We start from the raw sequence: 17,918 nt of genomic DNA, 5'->3' as shown, positions 1-17,918 counted from the left end.
CTTGAAAATGGTTGGAAATTTCTTTTTTTTGCCTCGGAGCTTTTTCTTACTCTTTTTTTTTAATGTAAATACTTGCAACAATGGCTAATTGTCTGAAAAATGTAAGCTATTTCTTAGTGGGATTCTTGTCTGCCCATTTCTACATTCCAATCTTTTGTCCTTAAAGCTGAGGTCTTGACTAAATTATACAGCCCAACATTGAGCTAGGTACTACCTCTCCCAAACCTAGTCTTTTGGGACCAAGAAGTATTCTTGTTAAGAGCTTAAACTATGATATTCTGATAAAATAATCCACTCCAAATGACCTGTTCTTGGCTCTGACAAGTTACTGTGTATATATGCCCTAAGTCATATTAATGTGGAAATAATATATCACAGAGAACTTGTAGTGTTGTATATATTACTTGCATATTTAGCCTATGGCCATGACATCATTGCTCTTGTTCTGGGCTGCAGTGATGCCTTAGCCAAAAAGAGTAACTGCGAATGTACTGCATTGTTCTTCTCAGCTGCTAGGATCATATTGACTTTGACTTTGTGAATCATGCTCAGCATGCAGGGATGATACATCCAGCCATTAGTGTTACTAATTCCTTGGTTTGAGAAGTGAGTATTGCCTATGCTAAGAAAACAGGAAAGGTGTGGAAAGCTATGGAACGGGTCACAAACTCCTTAGCATCTTCTAGCCTTTCTTAGTTCATTCATCTGTGGCACAAATATAACAGCAGGGTTTTAAATTGTTACAAATAGACGATTGTCTTGAGGCTTATGTAGTAAAACAATTATTTTTTGATGAATCCTGATGAGACACTTAGGCTGATCACAAGACACAATGAACTAACGTGAATACCATCTTTTCCTTTCTCTGTTGTTGATCTGCCAGCAGGGAGGTCCAGACCGATAGAGAGCTAGAAAGGGAGGACTGCTCTGCTGGCCTCTGATGGAGGGAAAGGCAGCAGAATAGAAGGAGCTAAGAGGCAGTCCTAAAACCCATACTTTTTGATGTTTGCATGCTACTACATTTGGGAGGATTTGAGTAAGAAAGTAACAATAATCTCATCAGAAAATAGAGGATAATATGAATTAAAGTAAGTGTAAAAAGCTAGGACAAGCTATGCATAAACATTCTGTTGTTAGGTAATCATTTTAGCTTCATATAATTATTTGCAGTCTTGCGAGGCAAAAATGCAACAAATTAGAGGGACAGCAAAGTTCCTTGAAGAGATTGTCTTTAAGCAACAAAAAAACAGGACACTTTGAAGATTAGGAGTGACTAGCAGGAACTGCAGGAGATGGGAGATGCTTAGCTGGGGTCACTAAGAGAAGCAGCTAGTGGAGTTGTAATGACTAGGAGAAGCAGCAAGCTGGAGGGACTTGGTCAGAAGTTCACACCTTGGCTAAGCTGCAGCTCTGAAGAAGCCTTTGCCATATGACAGGAGCCCCAAAATTTCCAGCTGTGACTGAAATGTTTCTAGAGCAGGGGGAAGCAATAGTCTGTCTTAGCAGTAGCCCCAGCAAGAAATGAGAGAGGCCTTCATTGAGTATTGCTCTCCTTTAGGAAAGGGGAGTTAGTGACCGCCTGTTTTGTTTATCTTTGTTTGTCCTTTTCTTTTTTCTCTCCAAAACAGTGCTGTTCTGTTAAGGCATTTTCACAATTTGTGAGCACAGGAATAGAGCTCTGTGAGCACTCAGTTTAATTTCTCTCAGGTTGGGAGTGGAAACACAAAATTCTGTTTAGAATTAGAATTTCCCTAGAAATTGAACCCTGCCCTTGCTGCTGCCAGTCAAAGTCTGGCAAAAAGGGTAAACTTTCTTCTTCCTTCATTTTTTCTCCGAGAGAGACTTGGAGCTCAGTATCACAATACTGGGAGCTCATTTTATACAGAGGAAAAAAAAAGATATAGAACCTAAATGCTCAATAGGCTAGCAGTTATTTACACTTTGTCTAAGCAGACCCTGTATTCTTGGATGCCTCTCAGACATGCCCACCACATGTTGTTGCAGTACATGAGGAGTACAGGAGCTAGATATAAAATAACTCACTAGTTATTTTAGTAGTGCAAGTCCAAACACAGCAGCCTGGACTTCAGTGCAGGTTAAACAAGCCCAGGCAAGATCCCTGGGGAAATATCCAAGAGATGAAGCATACACTGGCATTGACATACTATTCTGCTACCAGTGCTAGCTATGGTTACATTCAGTGGGGCGTATCGGTATAGACACTGCCATATCTCTGGAAGGTAATTTCTGATTGCTCTGTGTCTCACTGAAGAGAGGAAAGAAGTGGATGTGGCTACATTCCCTCTATAAGCAGGGCCAGAGATATGGTGTGATCATGCTCTGCAGAAGGCATCCTACATGTATACACCATCAGCATTGCAAAGAGCCATCAAGAAGGCTGTTTACAGCCAGCCATTTGTGCATTAGCTTCTGTTCTGACAGCCCCTCTGGAGACTGCTCTTTCAAAGCGGTAAAAACAGAGTAAGTTTGTTACATTTGCAGCCTTTGGACTCCAAGACTGATTTTAACTTTTGTGAAGGTAAAAACAACCTGAAATGGACTCTGACGTATAAGACTTGCTCTCAGGCCTGAGAGACTCTTTCAGTAGTAGTAGGAAATAGCAAGAATTCAAAGGTGCACTGAGCCCTTGAGGAGGGGTACTGGTCTGAGGTTGCATAATTCTTCTCTGTGCTGAGAAGATTACTTCGGGGGGGGGGGGGGGGAGGGAGATAGATACAGCCTGTTACGATACTTGTCCACTAACACTGAATTGAAAAAAGGCTGTTGCCAACCTAAGAACAGAGCTCTCTCCATCCACATTTATTGCTAATATTTATCTGATGCTTAACAAAGACTGTAAGTTCTCTTGCAGATAACCCTTTCTCTGTGAAAGACACAGTCGTTTACTCTGCCATCATTCCCCTTGGTACTTGTACAGTGCTGTATGTTCCCACAGAAGCAGATCTCCTGCCCTCTCCATGAGGAGCTCAGTTCTGACTGCAAAGAATTCCCTTGCAAGAGTTCTCAGTAGTATAAAAACCGCCAGAGCTGCCCCATTCATGTAATAGATGGTGTGTGTTGGCAGCAGGGAAGGGACAAGCTGTATATACACCAGGAGTATCAGATTCCTCACACAGATTGGGCCAAAGGCATGAGTAAGAGAAGAACACAGCGTGTTTTGAGCTGTGGTGGTACTGCTGCTTGGTCAAGGTTGACTGGATTCCAGGGAAAGTAGATGACAGTCCCTTCCCTGCTGCTTCCCTTATCTGCCTCACCTTGGCTGATGGCTGGACACAATGACAAGTCTAGCCTACTGTTTCACTCTCATTTTATTCACATAGACTTGAATCTATTCCCATGATATTCCATTTACATGGACTTGATTTACTCCCATGCTCCTCTATCCCAGCTGAAAGAAAGTGTTTTCTAAAGTTTAGCCCAAACCCTCTGCCAGAATGTCCCCTTTGACCTTTGTGCTCTTCCTGGATCTCCTTAAATAAGATCAAGAGGTGCCCAGGCAGCTGCATCTTCTTTCCGAAACTCTCCTTTAGAGTGGCCTCTTCTGGTTATTTCCTACAAAGGGGAAGGCTTCATGTGTGAGACACTGCAAAGAGCCTTTGCCCCCACCCTAAATCTTGTTTTTCAGAGTGACACACACCCTGATCTGCTGTTACTTAATGTAAAGTGAAGTCACTGCCTTCCTCCCCTTCAAACTGCTCCACCCTCAGTCAGGAGGCTCGTTTCTCCACCCTTTGGCAAAACAGCTGTTTGGGGGTGGAGGTGAGTTTAGGGACGGTGTTGACCACCCGTTCATTTGGAGGGAAAAAAAAAAAAAAAAAAGTCTAGTCTTGTCACCGGGCTGCTCTGGAGCTGGAAACTGGCCTGACACCCTCCCCTTCTTCATTGCCTGTGTGCACTTCATGTGAACACAACTGAGTAAGATCATTCATGTCAGTCTCTGGGTGTAGTTTAGGATAGAAGGAAGAGTGTAACTACAGTACTTGGCTGGGTTTTTTTCTGCCTATTTTCCTCACTACGGAGGGAAGGTGTCACTGAAACACCTGCCCCACTACTTTGACAGGCAGAAAGAGGAGACAGAGAAGTTGGTGTGTAAGTGGTGTAATGTGGGGCTAGGTTCCCTGCTCTGCTCAGACTTTGTTGATAAGCAACGGGAAGAAAATGTGTCTCTAGGAGCCAGCTGCTGCTGCATCACTTTGCCTTACCTCTATCAGCAGTGTGAATGCAAGTAACCCAGAAACTGCCCTAAACATATGCCGGCTTCTTATAGTCCGTTAGGGAGCATCTGCCTACTAAATGTGCCTGGAACACAATATGGTGTAGCCACTCTTCCTTCTCTCCCTTGACATGGCCTTCCCTGCATGCTAGTGGCTATTTTGACTGCTTGCTTGCTGGAGACTTTACTGCTTCAGAGACACCATAGCCAGGGGAGGGAGGCCTGGATTACATTCTCCATTCTTGGAGAGAAGAGTGTTGACAAACAGAGCTACAACATCATGGGGAAGGTGTTTGTAGAATGTATTTGCCCCAAGAGGTGGTACATCACTTGGAACCTCTGCCTGTAAAAGGGGAAGCCTGCAAATGTTCAGAAAATAAATTGTATCATGGAAAGAAGCACAGAAAATGTACAGGAAGATTGTCACAGTAGGGAGTTGAACTTTTCAGCCGGTTTGTGCAGACTGAGTGGTAGAGGGTAACAATGGTAGGCCCCACTCTCATAAAAGGACAAACAGATGGTGGGGAGTGGAGCGCAAAAATGAGGTCTGGCAAGTGAGGCAAGCAGCTGGTAGGTCTTGTGGTCAGGGTGACTGGCTGTCTTGGGTTTGAAGGACAGTGCCTTCACCTGCTTTACAGCCTATGAAGTTTTCTTCCAACTCTGTTGGAACTGGCTGCGGAGCACCCTGTGTATGTAGCCACCTTTCTGCTACTCCCAGCTTCAGCCATTTCATACTGGTTTATAGCTTCTGTTCCACCCAACTATGGTAATTTATATGTCAAGTTGCATTTTTCCCCTTTCCAGCCATTTCCTGGATGAAACAGCTAGCCTACCATGCTGCTAGTTTACTGTGCTAACTCAGATGCTGATTACTTATTCTCTCAAACATAATCAACTCAAAAGAAAGTGGTAAATAGAGAAACTAGAATCACACTTTATTACTTGTTTATTTAGAAGTAGCACGCCCCTCAAGTACTAGCAACCCCTTTGTGAGACCTGCTGTACAAGAACGGAGCAAAAAGACAATCTTCTAGAAGGATAAAGATTTTCATATAAGTCGAGACAGACAGAGTACAAAGAAATAATGAGCTAATACTAGTTAATGCCAATGGTCTACGACTTCAGCTTGCCATTGTTACACATCTCACATTCCTGGGTCAGAGAAACCATATTTTTGGGATGGTTCAGTGGAAATGGTTTTGGGACTGTACCAAGGTCCTCCCAGAATTCCACTTTTCATAGTCTTAGCCTCAAGGAATTTACAGCTGGCTCAGGCAGAGCTGGAAGTCCCCATAACAGGAAGGATTTTGTTGATATTCTGTCTTTGGAGGACAGTGAGCTTCTCTGTGAAAGGCAACACATATATCTGGCCATGTCCATGGCACCACACCCACTGCTCCTCCAAAGATGATAGAGTTTCAAGGACTCACATGACTGTATCCATCTGTCCAGGGATTATTAAGAAAGCCTATAAATGGAGATGGAGGGGAGTTTTCCCCCATTCATTCCTTTGGTTTGGACAGGACTTATCTCTTTCTGAAAGTGAAAGAAACTGCCAAATCTGCTCTTAAAAATTAAGAGGATCTCTAGGAATCTGTGGAGCTCCCAGGGGATCTGTGAGCCAACCTGAGATAGACCCTGTGCTCTCTCACACGTTCTCTGCTCACTGCTGGGCTTCCCCTCAGTGTGAAGAGCCTGACTATACTGAATGTCTGCTACCAGTGATGCTGGCTACAGCTGCCAGTGTCCTGGCTGGATCTCTGAAGAGAGGGAAATAGCTCCTTGTTCAGCATAGCCTCACCTGGGAAATATCTGCAGGCACGAGGAAGAACCATGAGCAGCTCATAGGTCTGTTTCCTGCCAGACAGGGCAGCGAGTGCTACAGGCAGTCTTGTCTAAGATATTCAAGTCAGTCTTTTATTTCCGGTCAACAGAAAATCAGGGCAGTCTGCCCAATTAACAGTGATAAATCTGGCTTCTCCCTCTGCTCAAGAAGTAGAGCTCTCCTGTCCTCTAAGGGAATAGTAATTACCTTTTCCTCCTCCTAGACAGCTTCTCAGTGCCAAGGTCTTTTAAAGACTCCTTATCTGTTTCAAAGCCTTCTTAAATCTATCAACTGAAAATAAGGGTCCTGGGCTGATTTCTGGTCCCTAGACTTAGTTTTTTTTTTACAGAGTGGAGCTGGCTTCTATTGCAGATCCCTTAAGGGCCCATATGCTCCAATGCACATGACTCTGAGTATATGCATTGGGCCTGCTGAGCATCCTATGCATTGGGCCTGCTGAGCATCCTCTGCAGATTAATGTGTGGACAGGAAAGGAGATCAGGAGAAGAAATCCACAAGATACTTAAGGGAAGGAACAGTCTCATCTGTTACTCTAGTGTATGGGAAAAAATTGGTTAAAATAAGAACAGTCACCCCAAAACTTTTTCCTTCCTGTCTGTATCCTGTGATACCTCTAGACACCAGACTTAACTATATGGCAAGTCTGTGGATGATAAAACACTGGCATCACATCAGAATGCCAGTGTTTTATCAGAATAGGAGTGTAAAGCAGGTGAGACTCAGACTTCCATGAACATTGAACCCACAAAATGTGAACACCATCTGCTGCAAGCTCATTCCCACATGGCATCGTAAGTGTTATTGTCTTTGTATTTCTTTTCAGCCCTCCCTAACATGTACCGTATGCTATTTGGCAAGGACTCATGCCTGTCACATATGAGTACAGTACTTGTGACAATGTGGTTTTGGTCTAGCTACAGACAGCAGTGCCAATAAATAATGAAAGCATCTCAGTCATAGTCTGCATAGGAAAGCCAGTGTCCATGAGATGATAAAATCTGTGGTGGTTACCATAAAATTTTCAAGAATAAGTCATTCCCCTCATACACTTTTAAAAAATGCAAACTTGGTATGCTAAGAACTTCTAATATGAATATATCTCCCTTATTTGGAAGAAAGCAAATGGTGCTTCCAGTTTCCCTGATCCCACTTCATTTTTGATATTTGACCTGCAGATTAGAGGTTTTCACGTCATCTGTCAGCCCACAGAGAGTATCTCAAGGTTCAGTGTGTGTGAGAGATAGGAAAGGGACATTAGGAACAGGCTAGCCACAAAAAGCTAAAATTAGCTCTGAGAACTTGAGTACAGAGGTCTCTGAGGAACGCTAGTCAAAGAAAGAAAATGGTTGTTTGCTAAACTCCCACTTATTCTGCTGCCTCTAAGGACTTCTGGCTCACATCCCCACCCAGATATCCTACACAGCTTTTTAAGAGGAGTTCCCCCCCTCCTTGCCCCTCCACTGGCCATCATTTTCCTCTTTTGTAACTTCACTACAATGTGATATAGGATTCCTGATCCAGCAGCAAGTTGCTGACTGCAAACAGGAAAGAGGGGGGCCTATCTGAGCTCAGCCTTTGTGATAACATGAACGTTCACACCCACGTGCAGACAGGGATGTTTCTCACATATGGCAATGATCAGCAGCTCCCCCTCTTTTCTCCTCTTTCCTCATCCCAAAAAGGGCTTACAAAACCCTAGAGGGGTCCTAAATTGAGCTAGAAGCAGTCTTTAGAAAGCACGGCTGTGTGAGGCCTCAGTTACCACGATTTCTTGCATAATTCTTTTAGGTTTTCAGAGGCCAGTAAATTTGAGACTGTAAATCTTCACGTGACCAGAGCATATGGCCTTAGAATAAGACACAGAGTGAATTACAGAGAGACAGCGTTTCTTTTGCAGAATCTGATTAAGGGACTCCTTTGAGAACTATCCCTTACATGCAGCCATAGGCATGGCTTTAAAAGCTGCCCTCTCTCCTTCTTCCTAGCAATGCCCAATGGAGTAAGTTTTTTTGCAGCATCAGCTTCTCTCCTTCCTATTCTCAGAAGCCTCTTCTCAAAATCAAAGTGAATGGCTATGTGTGCCTATGTTTCTGACTTTAGTTTCAGGAGACAAATCTTGACTATTTAAAGCACTCTTATTAATACATGTGGAAACACCTTAGGTAAGTTGGAGGCATTGTCTTAGTTGAGAAGCTAGGTTGTATCTCTACAGAGAAAAAAAAAAGAAATGCTCTTGCATTCACTGGAAATAAGATTTTGCGTTTTCAAGCCAACTTGGGTGCTATTTGCTTACAGCCATGCACAGCTAATGTTACACGTGTTCCTCTAGGCAAAGCTGACATTATATAGGATGTTCAGTGGTGAAAGTTTATTCTGCTTCTGCAAACCAGTTTTAAATGAAGTAACAATTTCTCTTCCTAGCTTGTTCTTTTTTCCTCCATGGAACAGTTCTGTTTTCTTTTTGATGGTGCTGCTTCTTCAGCAGAATAAATTCCTGAGACAAAAGGTGACTTTATGTAACTAGTGGCGGGAGAAATAGATCCAGCAATCGTTTAATTTGAACTACAGTGGAAGAGAGAATTGCAGCAATTCTGGAAGGTTTTCCTATAGTTATACCGTAAGGTAAAAGAGATCAACGTCTTCCATTCTAGCTGCTCTAAGGGTTTGTCTGCAATGGGTAGACTATTTTTCCTTGTTCTTCCCATTCACTGGAGTAAGGATGGTTCCACTGAACTTGAATTGAGAAAAGAGGGAGCAAGACTTCAGTTAAAAAATGCTCAGTTGAAATTTACAGAACATGAAGATACTGCTAAAATGAAAATGTCTGATTTTCCTACTGTCAGGTGCAAGGGAAAGTCTGCAGGAGAACCACTTCTCTGTTGGTAGAAACTCTTTGTCTGTTGTTTTCTGTGAAGCATCCCATGAGCAAAACTGCAGATTGCTCTTGTATACTGCAGAACCTATAAATTGAGAACACTTCCCCGGGCTTCTCAGCTAGGTGTCTAGGGAGAGTCCTTCTTCCTCCTTGGCTGGTGTGGTGGGAGCTCAACCTCTTCCTGCAGTTTGTTTCAAGCACTGCTTAAAATCACACTTGCAGACCCTGGGAGATGGGAAAAACAGGAGCTGTGTTGAGGAACAATCCCCCAGCCACCTGCCAGCCACAGAAATGCCAGTCACTATATATGTGGAGATGATGGTAGGAGAATGGGTAGTGCTGGACTAGTGTTGGACATCTACTTCCACTAGAAATGTTCCGTACCTCTCTGGCTGCTCAACTCTTAGCAGTTGTGAGGAGCTGCTACCCTGGAGCAGTCCAAGGTTCCTACAGCAATATACTTGTGCTAATGCTGAACCCCTGGCCAACATTCTGGGGAGATTTGGTGGCACTATTACTAAGAGCAGAGCTACACAGAGGTATTTTTGTGTTCAGGGCTGTGATACCTTCGTATCTCAACTACTGGGTTGCATAAACCATACAAACATTCATCACCTTCATGAGTCCTGCCAGCTGGGGTAGTCCTCATTGCTGCCTCTTCTATGCATCTGAAGCTTTTTCTGGCTAGCACCAGTAGGGTGCAAATGCATCTACCCACACTGTATGCTTTCCCTTCAGAAGAGCATCTCAACTGTATGTCATATGCCACTTTTGCTATGAACTAGGTTGAAAATTGAAAGGATTTGAACTCTGCCAGTGTATGACACTGCTTTTTTAAGCCTCTGCTAGTAAAGCATGGGATCATAATCCCAGGCCCACAGTCCCTGGTAAAAATACTTTCATTCAGGGCAGAAGGAAAACAGAGGAAATTTTTTCTGTTCCTTTTTGTCTTGGCTTCACCTCCAGCCATGCTATATCTAGTTACAGTTTAACTCCTACTGCACAATACCTGTTATCACTCGCAATGAAATGGAAACTGTGGCTATTCTGATAAATGAACAGAAAGGTTCTGTAATTAAACTGTGACGTCTTTCAGTACCTTTGTGTCTCCCATTGAAACACCCCACAGAAGCACATAGAGAATCACAACTAAGAGACAATTCAGGGCTTCTGATTAAAAGAAAGGGGAGTAGGGTCTGTATTTTTCACTCTGTCTTCAGTGGAGAAAAAATGCTGTTTTCACAATATTTTCACACATCTGTGCTAAATCAAACACTAATCTTTTCACTCCTAACATTAATACACTAGGTATGGAAGTCACAGTGCAGACCTGAAAATGTCCTTTAATGAACGTATCACTCTTTGCTCAGGAAGAGCAAGATAATGAACAAATGACAGAATCCACACTCCAGGGTACATACCTACCATCTTGTCATCTTTTGTCTCACATTATATGCAAAGATTTATGGAGGAAAATTCCAAAACAGTGAAAAAACAGAAATGCTGCCTTTTGCTCCAGAGAAGAAAGAGATCTGTCCTTGAAACTTCACACCAGAAATCTCCCAGTTTCTACTGCCCTAGACTGTGGGTCTGTGGGGGAGGGCTCTGCTGTAACTGAGGAAGCCTGCTGCTCTTTAGAATACAGCAACAGTTTGGGAATACCGGAACAAAAGCATTGAAAAACCCAAATTATATTTTAAAAAATCCTGTACCAAGGCAATCATCTCTGCTGGGATCTCCATGCACAGGGACTGCCTCTAGCTTTTGACACCCATGTGGTGACAAGCTTGATGGGAATCACTGAGTTTATTTCCTGCTGGGACGCTATCCTCATCATTAGAGACCATTCTTGTAACTAACACTTTTGTTCATAGTTTCAGGTGAGAAGCAAGTAACAGCTGGACTATAGGGATGAAGCGAGTGACTTACTCTTTCTGAAAAAGTTTTTGCAGGTGCGCAGGGAGAGGCAAGAGACAGTAACTTCTCCTGTAGCTGCACCCGTTCTGCAAATAAAGAGAAGATCCTTCCTTTAGACCTTATAGCCTGACATAGTTTCTAGACTCATAATTAATGTAACAAAAAGAGGGATGTTAGCTCCCTGGTACTCCTCATCTGTCTTTCACAGGTATGGTGAGTTTGGAAGATTTTAATGGATTTTAATGTGCTTTAAAACAACTGGCACCTTCTAGGGGCTGACTGGCTTACTGTGTACAGAGAGACTGCATTTCTGGTAGCCTCAGCTGACACTCAGAATGGTCTAAGAGGGCAACTGGAGATACAGAATCACTGACTTCTGCTTGTGATCTATCTCTATCTCTATCTCCGTATATTCACACAGGGTTGTGGAGCCACTGTATCCTGCGCAGTGTCCTTCAGTGTGTAGAACAGAAGATGGGCTATGCTGGGAGATCAGGGAATGGGCTCAGTCAGTATCCACAGAAGGCTGGTGAGAGGCAGGGATGTGATGGAAGAAAGATCTGGCTGCTCAGTGTGCTTGCCAGAAGGGTCATGATCTCAGGCCAATCAGATCCCACACCAAGAGAAGCTGAATTCAGCTCCCCTGCTCCCCCATGGCTGAACATCACTGCAAGAAGTCTGGCCACCCCGTGAGAGAAGAACAGGGATGCAGTGCCCTCTCCTCACACCATTTCCCAGCACCTTCAATGGCAAAAAATGGAAAATAGGAGAATGAAATTCTGGACTGTGCTGAAAGGACTGAAAAGTAATAAGATGCCCCTTACCACTGCCAAACAGAGTAAATCCCATTACAAGGAGAGCAACCTGCTGTGAGCAGACTGCCTTATAAACATTATGTGGGGGCGGTATTTGGACCCCCACAAAAACACCCAACAACTGCAGTGGCTGGTACTCAAATGCAAAGCCTCTCTCATGGGAAGAGATATTTGTAGCACAGTACATAGCAGGAAGCACTCTGAGTAACTGATATTACAGTGAGGAGGTAGGAAACATTCCCAAACTTTAATTGGGGCAAGAGATTAAGCCTACAGTGAAAGAAAACAATGAGATCTTTGATGACCACCCTGACCTTCAGCCTCTCATCTCACCCAAAGAAAGGACTGTGCAGAACCTCCCGCATAGGTGTTCATGGAATTGATCCAGGGACCAGCTGTTATTGCTTTTCTGTGTCTACCCCTTCTTCCTCAAGCTTCCCTCCCCAGGTCTCTACAAAGATAATGTTTACTTCAAGTTATGCTGATAGAAATGTCAAATCTTGATTACATTTATGAATCTGCTCATGAACTCTACTGGCCACAGTGCCACAGAGCCGCCTTAAAGCTCTCTTAAATATGTAAGGCATTCCAGTCATTTTAATTACTGTGCATTGCATAAGCCAGAAACCAGTTCATACAAAGGAACAACAGAAAAGTGATTTTCAGTTGCTCTCACTCTCTCCTCTGCTTAGTGCCAGTCTCCAAAGCTCTGGGAACACCAGCTCTTATTACCATTTGAAGCACTTCATCTATTTGAAATCTCTTTGTTCAGCTACTTAAAACTATTTATGCAGTTTAGAAGGGTTTAGAAAGAAAAACAAAACTCCAATTTGGGAATGGCCACAGCAACATGAAAACACAGCAAGAGAAATGGAAAAACTTGTTATAAACAAAAATGAGAAAAAATTAATTGCTTAGAATGAGGCACAAGCAGGTAAAACCAAGCAAACCACGAAACCACCCCCCCAGCTCTTGTCAGATCATCTAATCACAGCCTCCTGGCTTGAACCTTGCATGGTACTGAGCCCTTTGGCCCTGATCCAGAAATGCACTTAAGCTTACATTTAACTTTATGCATGTAAATGGTTCTGTTGACTTCAGTAGAGCATCTTATGTGCTTAAAGTTGAACATGTGCCTTAGTGTTTTCCTGGATTTGGGCCAAAGAGCTCAGTCATGTGCAGCAAACATTTTCAGCTTGATAAGGCTGCTAAAAGACATTTCCTTGTTGCCCTTCTGCAGCTGATGCCACAACACAGCCTGACTGGAGGATCTCCACACTACTGAGAGGAAGATTTCATATTCTAAACTCCTTTATTGTATAATATTGCTGGTAACACATGGTACCTGTGGTCTATTTCCAGACTGGGTGCTGTCAGTATGTACAATCTGTAAAGGATCCTTGAGGATTAAACCTAAACCGTTAGAGCTGATGAAGGTTTAATGGCCGATCAGTAATTTAAAACTTGGGAATGGGATAGAGGGTTACCTGTGTCTGGCTTGCAGACAGGAAGGTGACATAATTCCTTTGCAGCCTCAAAGAAGGAGATCAAATGAAAATTTTCAAACTATATAGAGAATCAAAGAGATTTTCAAAGAAACATTTTTCTTATTATAAGTAGCATATGAAGATCACTAGTATAAGGAAGGAATTAAGAGGATAGTTTTTTCCAGCCACTTTTACACACATAAATCATAGTAAATATGAAATTTTTAAACAAAACAAAGTCTTATTGAAGGATAGTGACAGAAAACACAGTTAATCTGTTCTATACAAAAAAGCAGCAGATAATCAGGAAATCAGAGAATCTTTTGCTAACAGAACACAAGACTGCTCCAGTAGGGTTTACTGCCCTACAATGCACATGAGAACATTACAAAAAACGTACATTAGACAGCTCAGAAAGGCTATCCTTTGTCAACTGTTGTATAAAAGCAGAAAAATGATGATATCTCCTAAGGGTTTGATGCTGATCTGGTGTAAAAGATAAGAAGATCTCCAAGAAGTTTTTAGGACAAGAAGGAGCTTTTAAACAACTTGGCAGCTGAACAATTTAGAATGCTAATGGCAAGACTCCATGCTCATGAATCAAGTGAAGTTACTGTGGAAAAGTTAAAATGAAAAAATGCCCATACTTCAGAAGCATTTTAAATTAATGTATTGTTCATGGAGGTGGCAGGACTGACTGAACTGCAGGCTGGAGTCTCCTGACTTCACTCATGCCTTGCCTAGTTTAAGAGAGCTGAGGTCTGGTGAGGAGCTGGAGTGTTTTTAGCCCCTACATGTGTCATTTTTTTGGGGGGGAGGGGAGTGGAGAATTTAGCCTGCTTGCCTGTCTTTTGTTCTTTCTTTGACTAGCAGTTCCTGTAGTTTGATTAAGCTCTTCTGTACTAATTACATTCATATGCTTTTGTTATTTCAGAAGCAGCTTTCTGCCACTGCCTTGTCTCCCTCACATTTTGTTGTGAAAGGTGATCAGAAGAGAAGCGAGTACCCCTTTAGTTCATTTACAGCAACATCTTCCACCTCTTGCAGCAGCATCCTAAAGGGTTTTAACCACAGGCACTGCAGCTCTGGGATGTACAAATCACACGGTCCTTTCCAGCAACAAGCAGCGCTTGCAGAAGGAAAATGATACTCTTAACATGCCCCTGCTATAAATCACAGTGAGAATTTATGGAGACAGAAGGTAGTAATCTCACTTGAAATTTAACCAAGGCAGTTTCACATTCCTCCTCTTGCAAAGAGTGGGTTCTTCAGTTCCTGTAGTGAACCTAGCTTCACTCACATGAAACGCAACCATCTCTTGCAGTGCAGTGCCCCCTAGCACTGTCTCAACACATTCATGCAAGACTGAGGAAAGAAGGACACTTTACTCAGTCAACAGCACCTGCAGGACATGGCTTTCCCTGGGAATTTTCACACTAACTGTTGACCCAGCCCAGTCATGCTTAGCTTGCGGGACCGACAAGATCAGAGCATGAAGTGGTGTGGCTGCTCAGTAAAGCAGAGAGATCCTTAATTGTGTTCAACAGTGTGTTCTTGGTGGAAGACTGAAATAACATAGATTTCTTCATTTGGTGACATAAACCAAATGTGAACTCTAATTTTCTCATATGAAGATCAAGGTCTTTATTTGTTCTTTTTTTTTTCTACTATAACTTTTCATGGCCCAAAAAGGCTTAAAGTTTTATCTAGGGAAAGGAGCTGAATGCTGATTTATTTTTTTCCCTTTGCAGTTTCTCCCACACAGACAGGGCATAGAGTTCTAAGCAAGAATTCAGATGGAGTTTTCCTTTCAGTTCCTCCATTGACTTTCTGTGTTACTTTGACCCTATATCAATTTTTTCTCATACAAATAGACAATCAGACCCCTTGCCTGGCTCTTCCAGAGTGTCCTTTACTGATAGGTCTCAAAGTGAAGGCTAGCCAGACCTAGCTTTCCTATTATTTACCTGTAATTTACAAAAATAAAGCACTCTGCTTTCTGTCTATGAAATGTACCTTTAAGAAACAAATAAAATGTTGTTAGTATTGTATAGTATCCAGTCCTGGCTGAAATACCTGCATCCATACTGCCATAGAGAAGGTCATCTCTTAATAAAAAAAAACCACTATGTGTCAAAAAAACAAGTGAATCAGCAAGATCCTAACTGATCGAACACAGGTACTATTACTCCAGGAAATGCTAATACATAAGTTTAAAAGTTTCTGGACCACCTCTCAGATTGTGGTATGTTATACAGTTGTAATCCTTGACACAAAGATAGTGTGAACACCATCCCTTCCAAACAGATGTGCTCTGCCCTGCCACTAGATCAATCTGTGGCATTCCTGGAAAGTAACTTCCAGGAAAGATTACTTCTCTGGGTTATATTTGAAAAATGTACCAAATGTGGTACTCAGTGCAAGCTTGGTGTTACTTTATTAAACTTGGTCAGTCTCACTGTAAACCAAAGTTACTTCCAGGCCTTCAAGAGACCTAAATAACTTCAGTAACTTCTAGTCCCTTTCATTTCCCTTTTCAGAAACTAAGGAGGTGACAAGAAGTTTTGTTTTTCAATTTGTTCCTGTTTCCACTGAACGTGTCCTACCTCTGAATATTATAGTCACTCTTAACACTTAGCATCCAATATCTTCAAAACCTATTACAAAGTGTTCAGCTCATTAGTCCTCAGAACACCCAAGGAAGGTGTTATTACAGAGATGAAGAAACTTAGAGGAGCTGCTTCGCCAGAGAACAAAGGGAGGTGGTGCTGGAGCTGTGATTAGAATCTAGTTGTATGTGGGCCAAACTCTCTCTTACTGACACCAATGTCAAGTTATGGAGTAACTTCACCTCTCTCAGATTTATACCCGAGATGCTGATAGACCAGGTGTATCATGATATTTGTGATATCAAACTTTTATGACAACAACAACAACAAAATAAAGTGCCAGACACTTTTTCTTCTGTGTTATTCTGCTGAGGTCAGTGGAGTTGTTCCTTGTTCACACCCAGTAAGATTGAAAGCACAGTTCAGCCTGATGAATTCAGCTTCAGTTCTAGTACCTTCGCTGGAGAGTAAAAATATCTAGCTAGTTTTTGTATGGAGTTTCTCATATGCAATTTGGAGCCAGAGTAGTCAGGTACTAAAGTGTCTAGATTGAATATTCTATTTAGTACCCTGCATCATATCTACTTGTATAACCCATTATCACCTTAACACCATCTAACTCTTTAGTGCATTCAGTAACATACATTCCTGTGTGCTAGGAAGCTCCCATCACTGTTATCCCATTTCAGAAATTACCAGACCCATTACCATTACCAGATTGAAGGTACAGGGAGACTAAGCTGTTACACTGGTTGTCTGTGTCACAGCAAGAATAAAAACCTGCATTTTCTAATACTAGCATTGTAACCTTGATCTTTACTAGCAACACCGATTTTGAAGCTTTTGCATACTGATATTCTAAATAAAAGTCTGCATTTTCATAAGATAGAGATTTTAATTTTATATGGACTGTACAATTAAAGAAAAGGTGTAGGCAGATTGTGCTTCACCGAGATGGAGCAGAATTGTAAATCTAAAGACTTAGCTGACTATTTAGAAATTTAGGACAGCTGGTCCCCAGCCTTTAATACCAGCATAATTTATAACTAGACATGCTTAAGTCTTGTAAACCCTACAGAAAGTACTCTGACATTGTATACACTGGTTTGATACTACGATTAATCACCCCCCCCCCACAGTTCCCTTTGCAGGATAATAGGGCTGTCTGTATCTTGCAGCTGGCAATCTCCTTCCTTACGGTCCCAGCTCTACTATAACATTTACATTTCTACAGCTGATAGAAATTTACAGTTCCAAAAGGGGATAAGGGAAAGCAAAACAAACAAGACTTTTCTATAAATTCCACTAAAGCTGCACTGCTAAAATATACTCTGAGATTAAATGTTGGGAGTGCCTGGGTAGATATGACACTGCTTTTTCCAGCTTAGTTTCAGCAGTTTATGACCCCTTGCTTTCTGAAAGTCTTGCGAAGGGGAAGTGATGGGTGGTGGGGTTGACAGAACAAGGAGCATTTGAGCAGGATTAAAAACCACAGTATGAAATCCTGGTTTACAGTTCAGCAAGGTCTTGCCCTTCTTTTCCTCCATTCCTTTTTCATTGCTTATCAAAAGACGGAAAGAAACAACACTCTATATTCCCCATGTGTTTTCTGATCACTTTCTGAAAGCCATTAAAAACATTATTTCCTTTTATCTCCTCCAATTTAAAATCAGCTTACAGCTAGCTAAGATCGTTTCGAGGGAAACAGTCCAGGGTTTTCAAGCAAAGACAAACCCGGTGTGTTTTCGAGGCGCCTCTCTGCATCTGCCCTTGCCACAGAGGAGCGCGGAAGGTCACCCCTCGAGCCAGAGCCCTGAGGGCACCCGCGGCCTCGCAAAGGTACTCGCAGATACCCCGGGGATGAAACCTGCTTTGTAAAGGTTTCAGCCTCTAGCAGCATTTCGGCTGGGGACTAGGACGGAGATGTCTCAGCGCTCCCGGCTACCTGAGCTGCGTGCGCGCGGCGCTCGATCAACCGTCCGACCAACCGCCGCCCGCGCGCGCTCTCCCCGCACTATTCCCTATAAGGCGCTGAAGCCCTGTCCGCGGCCCCGCCCCGGCCCGCTGGCCTCTCCCCGCCGATGAGGTAATGCGGGGCTCCCATTGGTCGGGGGCGGCGGCGCCCCCGGAGCCCG

The 17,918-nt window shown here is 42.8% G+C and overlaps 1 protein-coding gene across 2 annotated transcripts in view; it reads right to left on the bottom strand.

Moving 5' to 3' along the window:
• The window catches only part of SYN3 (synapsin III), a 183,536-nt gene that overhangs the window by 73,675 nt on the left and 91,943 nt on the right, over nucleotides 1–17,918 (bottom strand). The window lies entirely within an intron of this gene.

This window comes from Rhea pennata, chromosome 1, assembly GCF_028389875.1.
Source record: "Rhea pennata isolate bPtePen1 chromosome 1, bPtePen1.pri, whole genome shotgun sequence".
Classification (NCBI taxonomy): domain Eukaryota; kingdom Metazoa; phylum Chordata; class Aves; order Rheiformes; family Rheidae; genus Rhea; species Rhea pennata.
The sequence above is the reverse complement of the archived record's forward strand: the minus strand, read 5'-3'. Positions and strand labels throughout refer to the sequence as shown.